This window comes from Ambystoma mexicanum, chromosome 5q (assembly GCF_040938575.1).
Source record: "Ambystoma mexicanum isolate Mex_15411 chromosome 5q, UKY_AmexF1_1, whole genome shotgun sequence".
NCBI classification, from domain to species: domain Eukaryota; kingdom Metazoa; phylum Chordata; class Amphibia; order Caudata; family Ambystomatidae; genus Ambystoma; species Ambystoma mexicanum.
In genome coordinates, this window is record NC_090933.1 from 203,606,560 (window position 1) to 203,624,830 (window position 18,271).

Below are 18,271 nucleotides of genomic sequence, written 5' to 3' on the forward strand. Positions count from 1 at the left end.
GACACTAGCACGCTAATCGTTTTTTTTCAGTTCACTTTCCCTGTTTTCAGTTTCAGTTTCATCTGCCTCCAGATTTAGGCTGTGCAAAAAATTAACTGCTGCAATCTGAATAGCCATGTTATGGCTGCCCAACACTATCGCCCAGCATTCAATTTGTGATAACTTCCCCAAATATTCACAATGTCTTCAAAAGGCAGTTTCACGTTTAGACCTAAGCATTGTACACTCTGTAATCAGATGAGTGAGTGTTTCGGGGATGGTGGTGATTTTACAAAAACGACAAAAATTTTGGTCTGGACTCACAATGTGTCGTCTTGTTTTTATGTCGTTTATGATCCACAAGTTGAGACGGAGACGTAAAATGCCACTGCGATATTTTGGAGTGGGACACCGTATCAGATAAGGGGGTAAGACGCCTGCCCTTTTTGGTGGAAAAGGCATCGAGTCACCATCACTGAAGGTCAAACACTGTTCACAGGTGTTGATCCAATCCAGTTGATGTATCTTAAATTTTGCTTTGTCCGGATTGTTCAATAACAGATCAATCATTATGTCAGCTTTGGCCAAGATGTAATAGGTTGTATCTAACCAATTCTTTACAAAAACATGTTTAACAGAGAACAGATGTAGTGAAAGTTTTTTAGTAGTACCTTCTCCTTTGATGATAGCAAACATTTCCTGAATAGGTCACACAGGCGCCAGCTGTAATGGGCTTGGAGAGAAAGTAACCTGAGCTCATATCTCAGCCAAGCAATAGGTGTACTTTGGGGCAGATGGAGCACAGAACGCCAGAATTTAGCTTCCCATTGGTTAAATTTAAATGAGGACTTAGTTTGCAATGACTCAAGCCTGTATAACAATATCGGGACGATTTTTTTGGTCCAAAAGTGCCAAGCTGGCAAGATCGAAAATTTGCCAAATTTATGCATGGTGATGCGTGCTTGAGATATGGCTGAGGTTAGCTTGGTCTCTATCCGTTGCAGCTGTCCTTGCCCTTTCCACTTGCACTCAAAAACCATTGCCAGATAGCAGTAGCTAGGTACCACTTGAATTGGAATGCAGCCGATGGTCCAAACAAAAGAGAGAGGCCCTTGTTTTCTCGGTGAGTATTGTACAATTTGTGTTTTGGAAGAATTCATTGATAATTCATTTACCTTTACATACTCTTGAAAAGCATTAAGTAAGCGTTGTAGGCCAACTTGGGTTCTTGAGATAAGAACCAGATCGTCAGCGTACATTAACGCTTGAATTTGAACATTGTTTATTTTAGGGGAGTCTGAAATGATTTTTGCTAGGAAGTCTTTCACATCGTGAATATAGTAGTTAAAGACTGCAGAGGCCAAGGAGCACCCTTGCTTCAGACCTCGATAAGTGGGTATTTTTTCGGTTAGCAGTCCATCCACGCTAATTCTAACACGAACTGAGGTCTCATGGTGTAGTGCAAAGATAATGTCATATAGGGTGGACGGACAACTGTCTCTAAGTAGCTTTCCCAATAAGAGACGTCGACTAACAGAATCAAATGGAGCATTTAAATCTATAAACCCAAAAAAGACATGCTGCTTGCTTTCCTGGCATTGAGGGTTAGGAGATTGATGTTCGTTCCCATGCCCGCAATAAACCCTGTCTGGTTAGGGTCACAATGATCACTGATCCGTGTCCAGTTGTTAAATTCACAGAGTACTAGCCTAGTAAATATCTTGCCTGGAGCATCTAACAACGCTATAGGGCGATAGTTAGCTGGAGCAGTTTGATCGCCTTTTTTGAAGATGGGAATGATAATAGAGGATTTCCATGAGGCAGGTATAATACGTGTTTGGAGTATGTCTGTGAAAATTGTGAACAATATATTTGTCCAGATTTGCAGGTGTGTTTTAAACATCTGGTTGGATAGCCCGTCAGGGCCTTCCGCTCGTGAAGAGCTGATTTTCTGTATAATATTGTGCATTGTTTCATGTTCTACGTCAACCTGCCAGGGTGATGTAGAGATTGGTCTATAGGGGCAACTGGCACATTGAGAGTCAGCATATAAGTTAGCAAAATGATTTGTCCATACTTGCTCAGACACACCGTTTAATTGGGCATCCGCTTGGAGATGGCAGGTGTGATTGTTTAACAAGAACCACATGCCAGAGGAGTTTTTATTATGCATTGTGTGGGCCATGGCTTCACTGTCTTGTTGGAATATAATCGACTTTCTACCACGAAGCCAATTTTTATATTTGCATTTCGCAGTTTTCAGCTCTTGCCACTTGGAGGTTGACAAAGAAGTAAGTATCTGTCTTTTGAGCAACCTGAATTCAGCTCTTTTTTTTGCAATAATAGAGTGAAAGGCATGTGGATGTCTAATGAGATTGCCTTTCGGAATTGTTATTGTTCGAACAAATGAATGTAGCAATTCAGTATACTGATTTCTATTTTGTACATTAAGATTGTCCTTAACTAGATGTTCAAACTGACTCAAAGTGGCATAATTCCACCTCAGGCGTGTACGGGAGGTGTTCATGCATAAAGACACATGATAGTAATCCCCATTTCGTTTCAACATTTGCAGCAATTTTAGCGTAAGGATTAAATACGCTAACTGGTAGCAGTCTATTCTGCCTTCACCATTGTGTACAAGACCGACTTTTGTAGAAGGTATGCAAACAACATTTATTTCTCTAGATGAGCTTTTTTCTCGACGCTCTGTACCCCATTACTTTTATTATAAATCTTTGCCTGATTATTTTTCAGCTGATTCGAGCACGCATACCTTGACTCATGAGAAACAGCCCACGTTGACATTGATGCAAGCACTCTGTAGTACAACTTCCGAACATTATACACCGAGACTTCTTGCACGTTAGAATCTGTTGGGTATGTGGTTTTACATTGACTTCCCACTTGAGATTGAAGTCGATTTTAGACGTCTTTTATATATCAAGTGATTGATGCACTTTATCTATACCACTAATATAGGCAACAGTGCTCATCTATGCACTTATATTTCACTATTTCCCCAGGTCGGCATCATTCCTGTGCCATTCAAATTCCCTTCAACAGAAATGAATCTCAAAACCAACATCTGCTGCTTACAGCTACACTACGCTCCAACTTGGATGTTTGTTCCTTTCACTCTATCTTATTGGGTATGACGCCATCCCTTTTTTCTTTGATTTCTTTTGTTCTGTTAGGAATTTTTAAATTAATTCACCCTCTTTTCAACTACTTTTTCTAATTATTCCTTTATGATCTATTTGTTATGCAGCGCCAATGCTGCATTTCTATTCCAGTAGTACCCTCCAATCTGTGATAAACATTTGTAGAGTGTTGGATACACATAAAACAGACACTATGTGAATAGATCTTACAAACGTCACATATTAGAAATTGAGAGTCATCGTCGGGATGAACATTTGTAAAGATTAGATCTCTACGTGATTGGACCTATGTTGAAATGTTAAGAAAGCAAAAAGGTTTCTGAATTCCATGATCAATAGGTTGCATCAAGTACATATTCTGCAACGACTGGATTGTAATACTGTAAATTATCTTTTTCTCCAATAGTCTGTATTGGCAAATGAAGAAGGGGAATACTCCTTGAAAGGCGTCGCCTCTGAAAAACTGACTTTCTATTATTTCTGTACATATGCACTAATGCTGTATTGTTGGTTTATTTGTAAATCCATCTTTCTTTGACTTGAAAATATAACTTTTTTTCATAAAACTCCTTTGTTTGTGATGAAATTACTCTACGTACAAAATGTACAGAATATACAATTAATTGATTGAATTTTTCAAAAGATGCTCTAGTAATTGGCTTTTGTCCAACAACTGAAAGTGCGCAGGGGACGGGAGGATTCCTAGGCTGAATCATCATCAAATTTCTTGTTTTCTGATTATATTAGAGGGCATAATTATAGAAATGTGTACTTGTGGGAAAGTTAAATTGTGGTCCAAATAACTGTGGGAGTTCCCAAGTCACATCATAAAATATGACAGCTCTTCCTGGCTTCCACCCAGAAGAAGGAGAGTGTCTTTGACCAATCACAGCAGGGTGGGTGTGGATTGTAATACTGCCCCAACCAAAAAATGAGTGATGTCACTTGGCAGGATAAATAAGGGAACTTCACCACACACATACACACACTGATTCCTGACTCCATCCTGATTTCCTCGTGACGCCCTGTTCCAGAATTCTTCATCTTGTTCTGATCCAGACTACTTTGCAAAACCAAGGCCATCAGCATTTGCTAAACTCTTTTCAACTAGGCCCAAATCCTGTAACCATCCAAAAAAAATGAAGGGAAATCATTCTGATCCAGTCTGGCTTGCTACCAGTGACTAGAAGGGCCAATGCAATCCAATTTCAATCTGAGGTGCAGTCCAATTGACCAGAACCACACAGCTGACCATCCCACCAGAAGTGTCCTGCTGCCTGTAGACCTGATCCGTGATGACCAGAACCTGCCGGTCCAATCGTAATTTACAGTGGACTGTAAGTATAAACAGGAATCATAGTAATCCATGTAATCCATAGTATATTTGCCTTGTCCTATCCCCATCTGTCAACCCATCCTCTCTTTAAATTAAAAACTTTTAATAGTTCACACCAGTTCTGAAACCTTGCTTTGATTTCTTGTAATAGTGATCATTTCTTTAAAATCCTTTTGTCTTGTGAAATCCTAAACCCTTAAAATCATCCCATGGGTAATCCGACTGAGTCCTCCAAGTTGGACACGGAGGTGCTCTGGTTGGTTTCCACGGACCACTCTGGAGCTAAATGTGTTTCAAATTGGTAACCACCCTGAATACCCTAGTTTAGAGCATAATGGTCATTGTAAAAATGGATTTCTGTTTTCATTTTCGCGCCTTTATTTTCAAAAACACCTCTCATTCAAACTTGCATAACTTATTCCATGTTATAGCTAGAGACTTAATTGCAACTCTGAGTTAAACCTAAGACCTGTAGCTACATCCACAACCAAGAACTGCATCAGGAAATAGTGTATTTGACCTGTGTTTATTAAAAATCGCATAGTGAACTTAGGCGGGAATTCATTCTGATTTAAAGTGTGGTCCATTGCTCATCTTGTAGCTTACGTTTGTTAGGACCTGTTTAGCGTTGCTCCCATAGAGATTTATATCAATTTAAGGATTTTTGCACACTTTTCATTGTTTCACAAAACCATTTTCAACTGTCATTTTAAAAAGTGTAAAATTTCCCAAAACGCTTTGTTCGGGGTGGGAAAATTACACTGTACTCTGTTTTACATTCCTGAATACCTGCTGCCTACTTACATCTGTGTAGAATTGCTCATGTGTGAATTAAAAACTTTGCAGGGGGAAAACTTAACCTAAGCGCTATCTTTTCACAAGCCAAAACTGTTCTTTCCCCTGTGTTTTATCTTCTGTATTTCTAGAAGTGATTCAAATTGCCTTATCTACTTTCTAATTGTTTTGTCACCACATTGGTGATTGCATATATGAGTTTGTGTTTGATTTGAATTTTAAATAAATATTTACCTTTACCAACCAGCCTGATTCCTGGTCCAGTGTGACCTACGGGTTTTTTTGAGAAGGATGTGATATGAGTGGTATATCACTCAGAATATTGAACCTATAGACATAATAAATACGTATTTCATTTGTGCATTGCATACCAGGCTGATAACAGGGTGTATTGCCTGATTGAAATCCTTAAGAGGGTGCACACCCCAGGCAGATAGGGAGGCAGGTGAGAAGGGAGGGCAGAGACACAGCGTGAAAAAAGAGAGTAAAAGAAAAAGTTACTTGTAGGTTCAGTAACCAACAGTCTCAGTCGCGGCAGGAGTCCCGGCACGAGGAAAGACACAAGGGCTAATTACTTCTAAAGCGGCTCCTCCGTGTTTCTTGTGACCAAATACGAGGTTGCTTCCTCTTCGCGACTTCAAGCTGCAGTAACAGAAGTAACAGAAAGTAACAGAAAGTAATCCTTGACGAATGGGCAGCCAAAGAGCAGGACAGCAAAGTGGTCCACAGCCAAACAGCTACTTGCGGGCCATTTCCGGGTGTGCGCGTGGGATCATGTACCCAGGCGGTTTTATGGGCGGATAGACAGGCGAGAAGGGAGGGCGGAGACACAGCATGAAGCATGTTCTAAAGCGGCTCCTCTGTGTTTCTTGTGACCAAATACGAGGTTGCTTCCTCTTGCCGACTCCAAGCTGCAATAACAGAAAGTAATCCTTGACGAACAGGTGGCCAAAGAGCAGGACAGCAAAGTGGTCGACAGCCAAACAGCCCACTTGCGCGCCACTTCCGGGTGCCACCTACAAAGGTTGGATGGCATCATGAGATAAGATTAATGGAAGACCGTCTCATGCACAGCCAAATTTTCATTGGGGATCTCTAAAGGTTGCTGGTTATCACAGGTCTATTGTGCATTGTTCGATCTTGGTGTCATCGTGAACATGAAGAATAGAGCCAGTAGGGCACTTGAAGATGAGATTACTTCAAAAGTGGTGCTGATATCCACGGGAGTGTCATACGTGGATGATTCCGGATGTTATCGCGGGAATGTGAAGGCAGGGGTACTTCAAGAGGTTGCGTTTATTCGGCAAGTTACAAGGTCTGTTAAATAGTGGCTCGATGTGCACAATTACAGGTTTCTCAGACTTAGGTGTGTTTTTCTCCTGTATTTAAAACATTGCATTGTGAAAGTATTCAAAATTGCATTGTGAAACCTTGACCTTTTTCCCCACTTACGGGATTCTCAGACTTAGGTGTGTTTTTAAATGGTATTTAAAAAAAATGCATTGTGAAAGTATTCAAAGTTGCATTGTGAAACCTATCCCTTTTTCCCCCACTTAGAGGATTCTCAGACTTAGGTGTGTTTTTCTCTGGTATTTAAAATTTGCATTTGAAAGTTGTACTGTTCTGTGGTTCTGCCTCCTATCATAGCATTCATCTAGCAAACTTTTCTACCATTGTCCAAGCCCCTATCGTCTTGTCCAATTGTCTACTTGTCTACCTCGGTCTCGTCTGCTTGCACCCCCCTCCCACATCTTTCCTCTTCTCCCCCTACCTACTCTATGGTTCTCACTCTCTCTCCAATCTTTTCAAAATGCTTCTCTATTGACTAGCCTGCTCTCCTCACTAAATCTGGTAGGAAGAAGTTTAAAAAGGACATCCTGGTCTCCAACCCAGGCCTACCTATCGCTGACACCTATACCACCGCCTCCTCCAGGCAGACCCTCACCGACACCCTCTTTGTCATTCCCTCACCAGATCTATGGACTTTACATATGGTCTCTGTGCTCTCTCCTTTCTCTTCTTCTCCCATTAATGGTGGCACCCTATGGGAGGCCCTCCTGTCCTCCTTCCACTACTCTAAGGTCAGCATTAATGTTTACCTGAATGGCACCATCTTGGTCCAAGGCCCTCAGGCTAACCTTCTCCTCTTTGATAGACGCATCCCACGCCTCATCAATTTCCTGTCTTCTCCTGCTGTCCCCTCTCTTCCCTCCATGGCTTCCTTGCCTCACCCTGCTGTCTCCTCCTTGGCTACCTTGCCCTCTCCTTCTTCCTCTTCTGCTGCTTTTCGGGCTTCTGCTACACGTATGCAGGGCATACCTCTGATATGTACCCCTCCTCAGAAGTCTTTCAAGGATGGCAGCCTTCTCCACATTGCCACTCTCAACTCTCGCTCAGCTGTCAAACACTCCTTTGACATCTGCCGCCTCCTTGAAGAACTTGACCTCGATGGCCTAGGTATCACCGAGACATGGTTCACATCCAGCTCTGTCACAAGCTTTGACATTCTCTTCCCTGAAAGCTACAAGATCCTCTCCACCCCAGGTCATCCACTCCGGAAGGGGTGTATCCCTGATCTTCCCTGAGTGGATTCCTTCCTCTGTCATTCCTACGTAGGCCAACTCTTCTTTTGAATGCCTCGACTGCAGGCTCTCACTCTTTCCTAGCCATTCGCTTATTGTGGCTACCATCTATTGGCCACCTGATCACACTCCTCCTTCATCTCTGAGTGGGCAGACCTCTCCACATCCCTCCTCGTCTTGACCACTCAACTCCTCCTTCTCTTAGACCTTAACATCCACCTGGATGCTTCCTGTCCTTCCTCTGAACTCTTTCTCAACCTCTGCGACTCTCTCTCACTCTCTATCCTCCCCTCTGCCCCGACTCACTCTGCAGGGCACACTCTGGATGTTCTGATGTCTACAGTCCTTCCTCTTTCTATCCCTCTCAACTCTCCTCTCTCCTGGAGTGATCACTTTCTCATTACCTCGTAGCTCACACTCTCCACCCCTCAGGCCGAGCCAACTCCAGCACTGCCATCCACCTTCTCTGTTATCTGACCCATGAAGCATGTGTCAATTGAGGCTTTTTTGGCCAATTTCTCAACCCCTCCTCCCCCTTTCGCTGTCTCACACCCTGACACAGCCCTCTCCATGCTCCACTCTGCTATCTCTGATACTCTTGATATTCTTGCCCCTGTCATGAGGGTCTGCTTGAAGCCCAAAGCCAAGTGCAACTCCTGGTATGCCTCAGACCTTGCCACCCTTAAACACATGTGCAGGTTTGCCGAGAGGAAATGGCGCGCTTTCCTGTACATCCTCTGACAAACTGGCCTGCCGCCTGCACCAAAGGCAAAACCGGCTCTCTGTCGGTACCAATAAGAGAGCCCAAATCCAAGTCTGCGTCTCTGTGGCATCAAACAATTCGGCCGAACTCCTTTAAATCTGCAAGGAGCTGGCCAATCCATCTGCAGTCTCTACCTCTCATGTCCTCTTGCAGGCCTTATGCACGGCCCTTGCTTCTCATTTAATCTCTAAAACTCAGGACATCCTGTCCTCTCGCTTTTCCTCTCACCCTGCCCTTCTACTCCCTGTTTCTTCCTATCGCCCTTCTTCGACCACCTCTCCTCCCTCCTTCTCTTCCTTTCCCCTGTTCTCCCCAGACAAGGTTTCTAGACAAGTCCAATCTATGAAAGTCTCATCAAAACAGGTTCACCCATGTTCCTCCAAAACCATCAAGGACCATATTGACACCTTGGCCCCTGCTCTGGCTGAATTCTGCAACCACTCCTTCACCAATGGGGTCTTCTCTTTTGCCCTGAAGCAATCCCTTGTGCATCCTCTTCTTAAGAAACCCTCTGCCGACCCATCCTGCCAGACTAACTATCGCCCAATCTCCATAACTCCTTTCCTGGGCAAACTCATGGAAAAGCTGGCCATCTCCCAGCTTAATTTCACACTGAATTTCTTGGTTGTCTCCATGACCATCAGTCTGGCTTCAGAGCTACCAGAAGGATGGAAACTGCTCTCCTGGACATCTGTGAAGACCTGCTTTCCAACCTTGATTCCAACACCCCCGGTGTGTTCATCTTACTTGATCTATCTTCTGCCTTCGACACGGTCAACCATGCCATCCTTCTCAACTATCTCCGTGATAACCTGGGTATCACTGATCAAGCCCTCGCTTGGCTGACCTCTTTCCTCTCCGATCAACCCTCCCAGGTCCAACTTGAGTCCTTCCTCTCATCTCTCTCTATCGCTAACTGTGGTGTTCCCATGGGGGCTTACCACTCTCCCTGGCTTTTGAACCAATACCTGGCACTTCTTGCCCACTGCATTGATGCTCTCTACCCCAACTTTCAGTGCTATGCGGATTACACTCAACTCATTTTCAGGCTCCCTTCTGCCACTTCTTCTCCATCTCTAATCTCTGACTGCCTGCTATCCAAGAGTGGCGTGCCGCCAAAGATCTCTGCCTTAATGCCAGTAAGACTGAGATTCTCCTCATCGGCACACCTGCTCCCTCCTTTCCCGTTGCTCTCTGGCCGGTCTCCCTTGCCCTCTTCCTGATCCCACCTCTGAGTTTAAAAACCTTGGGGTCATCTTCTCCACACTCTCCTTCTTTCCTCATATTTCTGACGTCTCTAAGAAGTCCCACTACCAGCTGCCCCTCCTCAGAGGTATTCTTCCTTTCCTCTCCTTCCCCCAGAAGCTCACTGTCTCCAGAACTCCGGTTCTCTCTAGGATGGACACTGTAACAGCCTCTTCATAAATCTGCCTGCCTCTTCTCTCCACCCTCTGCAACTCATCCAGCTACCGTCTGATCTCAGGCCCAGACCCCTCCCTGCCAGTTGCATACCTGCACTGCCCCCCCTGGCAACCTTGCACTGAGGGACTGTTTCTGTATCCTTACAGCCCCCTACCAGCACTTGACACCAGCTGTTGTTACTCTTTATTTATTGTCTTATTTATTTTATTTATGTTTTACCGTTATCTTATGTACTGCACTGCCCCCTCACTTCTCCCTTTCCCCCCCTCCCCTGAACTTGCGCAATGTCACCTGGCTTAGTAAGATCGCTGTCTCTGTCTTCCCTCTTTTCCCCCTCCCTTGCCTTATCGCGCCTTGAAACACTTGTGTATAGGCGCGTTATAAATGCCATATCATATAATATCCTACCAGTGACTTCCTTGCCATGAACAGAGTTGCTCACTTCGTAGCTCAGAACTAGGGAAATCAGAAACACGGTTAGAAGTATGTTTGTTAGGGGAATCTTTTCAGCTCCTCATTCACTGTCTTAAACAATTCAATCACTGTCTTTAACATGTTAATTGTCTTTTAGATATACCAACTCTGCACCTAGTAAAGAGTACAAGACAGGGCATGTACACCGCAGGAAGAACTGCCCCAGTAAGCAAAACGGGTATGTATGTTTAAGTGATCTTTGCCGGTATACAGTCATTTTACTGAAAGAAATTCAAAATTCTTAAGTTTTACCGAAGTAAAAAATACCGAAAAAAATACCAAAACTGTTAAATAAATATATATGTGGTAGTGGGGCAAGGGGTTAAAATGGGTGGGGGTGGGGTTAAAAGGGTAAGGAAAAGGGGTTTTTGGAGAGGGTCCAATATTTTTTACCTCTGTAAAACTTACCACTCTGAATTTTACTTCGGTAAAATCACATATAACCATCTTTGCCTTGCTTTATTACATCATGGAAGCCTCCTATACATCGATCACAACTGGATGTCGTTTCAGAATGTCAACTCTTGCCCCTTTAAGTTGGTTAGCCTGTTGGGACCGGAAATAATGTCCCCTAAATGTTAATGAGCCTCATGGATTTGACCAAACCAATGTAAACCGCCAACTAGTAAAGAGTAACTAAAGTAAATACCTCAGTTTATTTTCTACTAATCAAATTATATATTTAGTGGTTTGACAATGATTCTGGTGTCTTTACTTTAGATTCACTCTTTTATTGTATCACACCACCCAGAAGCAACTATCTTTTCAGCCAGAGGAAGGCTGAGTCATATTATTTACTTGAACAGCCGAAACTTAAGTTGTCAACAATAAAATAGCTAACAAACTACTGCCACTCTTTCTCCTGGTTATCAATGATCGAAGAAGTATATTCCCTACAAGGACACGCAAAATCCTTAACAAATCCACAACCGTATTCTTTTGCTCCAAAGCGTTTTATTTGTTCATTGCTATATGTGTGGTATTTAGTGTATGTACATGTTTCTTTGTCTACGTCACAGCTATGGCTGTACACAGGCAGTCATGCGAATGCCTGTGAAACTCTAGCTGTCTGTATCATGACCTGGTCATGTGCGGTATGATCAATTTGCATGAGATGCTTTGAACATTGCTGGTTACGTTTGTATATATGTTTAAAGCGCTACTGTCTATAGGGCGACTAAATAATCGTGTTGAAATGCATAACATTTCTACATATATACATACTTTCGTTTCCCTGCAGAGGTCTGACTCTTCTGTTTTCCATGTGTCATTGTGACAATAGAGTAAAAGAAACAATAGTTCATGGTGTGCTTCTGTGGTCCCACCCTTCACATGCAGATGAGAGGTGAGTGCATGTTCCTGTTATTCAAGGACCGGTCTAAGGTGCTATGACGGATCTACGTGAAATCACTGTGGCTGATTTATCCGCGAAGGATATATTCGCAAGGGAAATGCACGAATACAAAATGTTTGTACATTTCCCATGCAAACATGCAGTGGTGTCACCTGTAACCGCCGCTCACTATACTGTTTAGTATAGTGAGCGGGAGGTTGCTGGGGACACCCCTGCAGCCCCGTTTATTTTTTTTTGTTTGTCAGGAGAGCTGCGGGGTTGTCCCCACAACCCCCGCTCACTGTAGTGCGTGGGTTGTTGCGGGGGCCACTGCCCCAGCCCCCCGCAGCATTTTCTTTCAAAATTTATTTTTCAGCCCGACCCCATCAAAACACCTAAACACATACCACGAAAAGTTCGAATTTTTGGTAGTTAGAACTTTTCGTGGAGTGTGTTTTAGGTCTTTTGGTGAGGTTGGTCATTTCAGGATAGGTCATTTCTACCTAACCCGCAATGACCTCTGGTAAACTCCAAAACATGAGACAGTGCAATCTTCTGGTGCTCCCTTTCTCCATAGGGGTTTACGGTGAGAAGAAAGATGGTGTCCCCTTTATGGAAAGCTGGAGGAATTCTGTGGTTACTATTGTAGCAGATGGACTGGTTTCATAGAAATGGGGGTGTCATTTTCTGTATACCTTAAATATTGATTCATGCAAAAACATGTGCTGATCAGTTTTATTGCAATTGGAATGGTGTGTTAATTACCAGTGGTTGAGGAAGCGTTATGATAATAATGTTAATTTAATGTATTTGTTTTTTTTTAGAATCTGTTAAATGAGACAAGATTGCTAAGAATATTTTTCTGGTGTAAATGGTAAGGACATATCGTAAATGACTTGAAGATCAAATTATTACCATAGAGGAATCACTCTTCTAAATAGTTGTGATCCATCTCTCTATAACTAGAGATCCCACTTTTTGGAAGCCTTACTGGATATGCATTTGGATCAGAGGAGGGGAGGGGGAATACACATGCAGGTTGGAGTTGTATGGGGGGGGCTGAGTGTGATTCAGAGAAACACACACCAATGCTTGTGGGGAATAAGGAACATTGTCGCCGGAAGCAGGGGAGGTGGTTCTCCGACACAATGCTGCAGAGCATGATAAGAGGGAGAGAATACAAAACAATGCCTGGAGAATCGTTTGGCTTCAGAGCATTCAGAAACTGTGAAGGTCCTGAGCACGGCAAACAGACTTGCGGTGGAAATGCTCTCGTTGCAAGGTAGTCATCCTAGTACCAAAAAACACATTAAGATTGTCCCTGACAAGGGACCAAATAATGTGTTCCTCTTCTCCAGTTGCATGTCGCATTCAGGCTGATGGAAAGAGGGTTTGCGCCTGCTGCTCTTGGAGGTTATGGGGTGTTTGGGGAAGTTCTGTTTCTGATTGGGCAACGGAGGGCGGAAATTCATACTTACACGCAGAACAATGCCTCACACACATTTTTGAGGATATAGTACTCAGGTGCACACAGACTCTGCCCTCCATTATAATATGAGGTGGCGACTGTAAACGGACCCTAGACCCCTAGACCCCAAGGCGGACATGTCTTAGAAATATGCAGGAAACCTTTTTAAGATGTTATGGGGTTTCAGGACACCACGTCGTGTCCCAATATACTTCAAGGATTGTGGCACGCCCATTTGTGTACGTGTTTGTTTGTCATTTTGAAATTGTCCAGTGTTGTCATAGGAAAACCTGTGGTGAAGAGTTCTTTTCCCCGTCATTTAGAGACTTTCCACGTTATGAGAATTGCCATCTATATCTCTGTTCAGTCCCTTTTGCATGCATGAACTGTGGGAGCCTGCCTGGCCTGTCTGAAGTCTAGAGCAAGGCGGACTTGCTCTGTCAATCTACCCTCGATTTTATAGGGGGTGGTCTCATCACTGGGTCTGACCGGATAGAAGGCCAGAAGCGAGTGATCCATTGTCTTCTTCCCTAGGTTGAAGGTCTCTCTTTGTATCAACCAGTAACAGACAGACCAACATAAGCATTTGAAGCAAGTGGTCTACTAATAGCACACTATATGTAACAACAACACCTTAGAACAATGTATTTAATTGTTCTTTTTTATAACCCACCTAATGCCATACCTGAGTTCAGTTTCTAAGTGCAAATCCAGGATTTGAACCTCTGTTGCTCTGTGTGGTCTTGCTTCCAAGACCAGCGCATTGACCCTGTGCTATCCTCCCTTGAATTAATGGTTGTGTTTCCGTACTGGCCTAGCCGGAACCAATCCTTCACTTTCGTCTATAAGGGTCAAATGTGATCATGTCAGTAATAATATGTTAGGGCTTAAACATGGTGGTAGAGGTGTTAGACATGCATAATACATAGATGCATGAACATTTCCCATATATGTTTTGTTCCATAAAATATGCAATAATTTGCAAAATATGCAGAGAAATGTATCTGGCATTAATATCATGTATGGCTGCACTCTTCGGCATATTAACATTGGGAAGAATAACCCTGTTAGTTGTATTTTAATTGTTTTTGTAATAGTCTATATGGTGAAACTATTCAATGAGGTGTTACATCCGTTACCTATTATATAAACATCTCCTCTAAACCAGTCTCTTTTAGTAATATATGTTAGTTTGCTATTATATTAAGTACATTTCTTATAAGAATTTTAACTCTTGCTAAGCATGATTGTCATACATAGCAAACTATTATAAATAAGCATCGCAACTTCACTTATCAGTACATTGAAAATCAATCAGTTTCTTTCAGTGTCGGTCAATGTTCAAGACAATTGCTTTCACCCACAAAAGAGCTTGTAGGAATTCTTTGGCATATTAGCTATTTCCAAAACAGCATCCATGCAACATTAGGGTGCACCTCTAGCTCTCCCAACCCCTGGATTTTACAACAGCTGATCTGAATTTGCCAGTTGCCCAAGCAGCTTCCTTGCACCTCAATGTCGACTCTCCTGTAGGGCAGTCAAAGCTCTCTCTATGATGTGACTTCTCTTTGGGAGTAAACAAACCTTTGATTCATAAACTGAGCAATATGCCCCCAGGCGGTGGGCTGACCCTGTAGGTAACGGCCTGCCACCCAAGTTAACGGCCTGAGAGCAGCGCGCAGCGGTGCCATTACCAAAAGGGTCTGCCTGCCACCAAGGGGCGAATTGCCATTAGCAGCCGTGTAGTTTTCTACACGGGTGATAAAGCATTTTATTTTTTTCAATAATAAAAAAAATTAACGTAACTTTCCTGCAGCGCCGACCGACCCGCAGAGCGCTACTGAAAGCTGCAGTCTGTTTTTGATGAATGTAACGTCATCAACATGAAAACAGACTGTGGAAGAACAACACTGTGGGGCCCGGTGCTGCGCAGCAAAGGTACGTTTTTTTCTGGAGGGAAAAACAAAACATCATTACCACCCGTGTAGGAAACTACACTGGTGGTAAGGTGAATGGGAAAAGGGTGAGGGGAGGGGAATTGCCCAACCACTTAATGAAAGTGCTCAGAATGCGGATTTACCTTTGTGAATACAGCCGCGTTCCGCGCCTCCGAAGGTGCTAATGTTTGTTAGAAGGCAAAATAGCCACACGGTGAATGTTGGGCCAATTTCCAAAACAGCAACTTATGTTGTATGGTATTGCCTTAAATTAAGGGTTGAAGACCTTTCAATTATAATTGTAGGGCGGCTTAGTACACCGTCGGTGTGCATCTATAAAATAATGCATTAGTCATGCCTTACGGTGCTTACTAATGAGTAACTTGGGGCATCATTCTAGCGTTTCCAAGTAGGTGTAGCAAACATGCCACTTCTATAACTAACATTTCCTAAGCTTTAATTATATATTGTTTCATTGTGACAAATGGTGAAAGACCCGTGCCTACATACATCAGAAATTGTAATAATTATTTTGCTTTCAGGCCATGTCATTCTTTGGCCTTCTACCACATCTTTATGGAGATTTGACAAGTGGATTGTGGCCTTGCTTTTGCGACTTAACATTTTCCTTAGAACTCACTCAACAGACCTGCTGGCTTGCCACACAGCATAATTGCAATTAGGAATCTCAACATTACACACAAAGCTATGTTTCCCAGCATAAACAGCTGTGAATTGTAATACGGTGTCAACGTGACTTTATTATATGTAATATGGTGTCAACGTGACTTTATGATAGGCTTTTTTGAGCACATCTCTCTGTTGTAAAGTTAATCCAAATTAATAGAGTCTATTATTCAGATACAGAAAAGTGGAGCCTAGGAATTTATCAGAATACTGTAGGAACTATATCCTTTTATGAGCTAGGAATTTTATAAAAATACACAAAACAAGCCCTGTGGAGCACGGGTGACTGTATTTGTCCTTGGACTGCTTCTATGCCATGGCATTCAGAGTTCTGTATCCCATGCTGTTGCTTATGGATGAAGAATCCTTAATTGATATTTAATTGTCAATGGGTCTTGACAATGGGACACTGCTATTTGCAAAGATCCTGCTGTGTCTAGCATGGAACTTCCAGCAGCTCCACAATGCTGTAGTTCAAATGTTGTGACATGTCTCATGCTTCAAGCATAGTACCACAATCGTGTGTGATCTGCACTGTTCACTGGTTGTTTTCAATTTAAAATACAAGCTATCACGGCATTCTGATCTTTGGAGGGCACTGGACTAGTGTAATTGCAGTCTAATGTGGTAGAGTAAATGCCCTTCTTGCAGAACCTTTGGTCCACAAAATAGGTGTGTTTTGCAATGCATAACGCAAAGGCCTGCAGCTCTCCAGATGTTTCAGACTAAAAATCAACTGATCCCCCATTGACTAGGCTGGCTAATGCTGCTGATAGTTGTCGTCCAAAACATCTGGTGAGCCAAAGGTTGTAGACCCCTGGCATAGCGTGTTGAAACAAATGCTTGGAAGGTGCGCAATTTCGATAGAGAATGTATTGATATGGAATGGTCTACCCCGCACTATAACATGTCTGCCAAGTTGTCCCTGTTCCTGATAACTTGTAAGATCAAATTCGTTCTGCTTTGCTTATCCATCTAAATGTAGATTTAGATTGTTCCTTTCATATATTTTTTAAAGGATAACTCTCTGTTTCCTCATACTAGTGGAGGCATAGTTGCAATTGTATAAACACGTTTTCCAGTTTTCCGGGTCGAGCGTTTAGTATCATGACTTGATAATAGCAGGGCCAGCTTCACGTAGAGATGTCCGACAGCAGCGCGTATCTGTCATTACAAGGTTCTCCAGATGATGGCGCCTCTTAACAAATATAATCTTGCCTTAAGGGATTTGAGGATTCAGAAGAGGATGGTGAAAGAATAAAGTGGGACTTCTGCCCTAGCATTGGCCTTGCAAACGTTAGGCCGGAGTGAGAGGGGAGTGGGCTCTTGCATTTTTCTAATGTGGCTTGGTCTCATTCCAATATTACTACACTGTTGTGTTCTTCTTTATGATAGAGACTTTAAAAAAAAAAAAAAAAACTGGGAACATTTGTCTTCTGGGGCTCTACTACAATAAAAAAGGGCGACTCTTAGATTTAAGTGGTGGGGATGTCCTCTGCCTCTAAAAGATATGAGGATATTTTGATAGATTTCATAATAACTTCAGATTGTATTATTACACTTGAATAGTGCTACTTCATCCATTTGGATAACATCTTGGTAATAGGTTCTGTAAGTGAGAGCAAAGGATTAGAGTTCATGTGGAGAGAGGGGGAGGCAAGATGCAAAAACTGAGGTGTGGATGTGTACAGATTTGAAGCATCCGTTCATTGAATGCTAGTAAGATTCTAAGTGTGCTACCTTAAGGCATGTGGTATGTTTCTTCATGTGTAATGTCGGAGGGGAGTCCCATGTTGTGACCTCCTGATCATTTACTAACTAATAAACTCCACCCTGTAATTATGGTTAGCTATGTGGAATTTGCTTTAATGTGGTGTGTTAATGGGCAAGGTGTAGGTGTGCTGCCTGTGAGTTTAGAGACAGGGTGCTATTCAAGATTCTGTGTAGTGCAATGTGATTTTGTGGCTAGCCGGTTTGTGTGTGCAGTGTAAGGTGGAAATAAAGAGGATGCTGAGCAGGTTAGTAACGCAGAGGTGGTTTCTGGGAGTCTATTTTTGGGGACACTTGGTCTCTTGTAACCATTTTGAGTACACTATATCAAAAAGGCTGCCTATACATTATTGTGTGGTGATCTGTTATCACTTATATCCGTTTTCGAATAAGCAGGACAAAATGGCATTTCCATTTCTTATTTTGTGACTACAGACACTAGGACAAAACAGAACACACGTTCTCAGAAATATGACACGCACAGGCTTATTTTAGTATATGATCTGAATCTGGCCAAGGGTTTGTGATTAGTCTTATTATTTTACACATCTTCTACACAGC

General features: G+C 42.7%; 1 protein-coding gene across 1 annotated transcript in view; it reads right to left on the bottom strand.

Annotated features, from left to right (window-relative positions):
- GALR1 (galanin receptor 1) overlaps positions 1 to 18,271 on the bottom strand; it is a 619,832-nt gene that overhangs the window by 63,655 nt on the left and 537,906 nt on the right. The window lies entirely within an intron of this gene.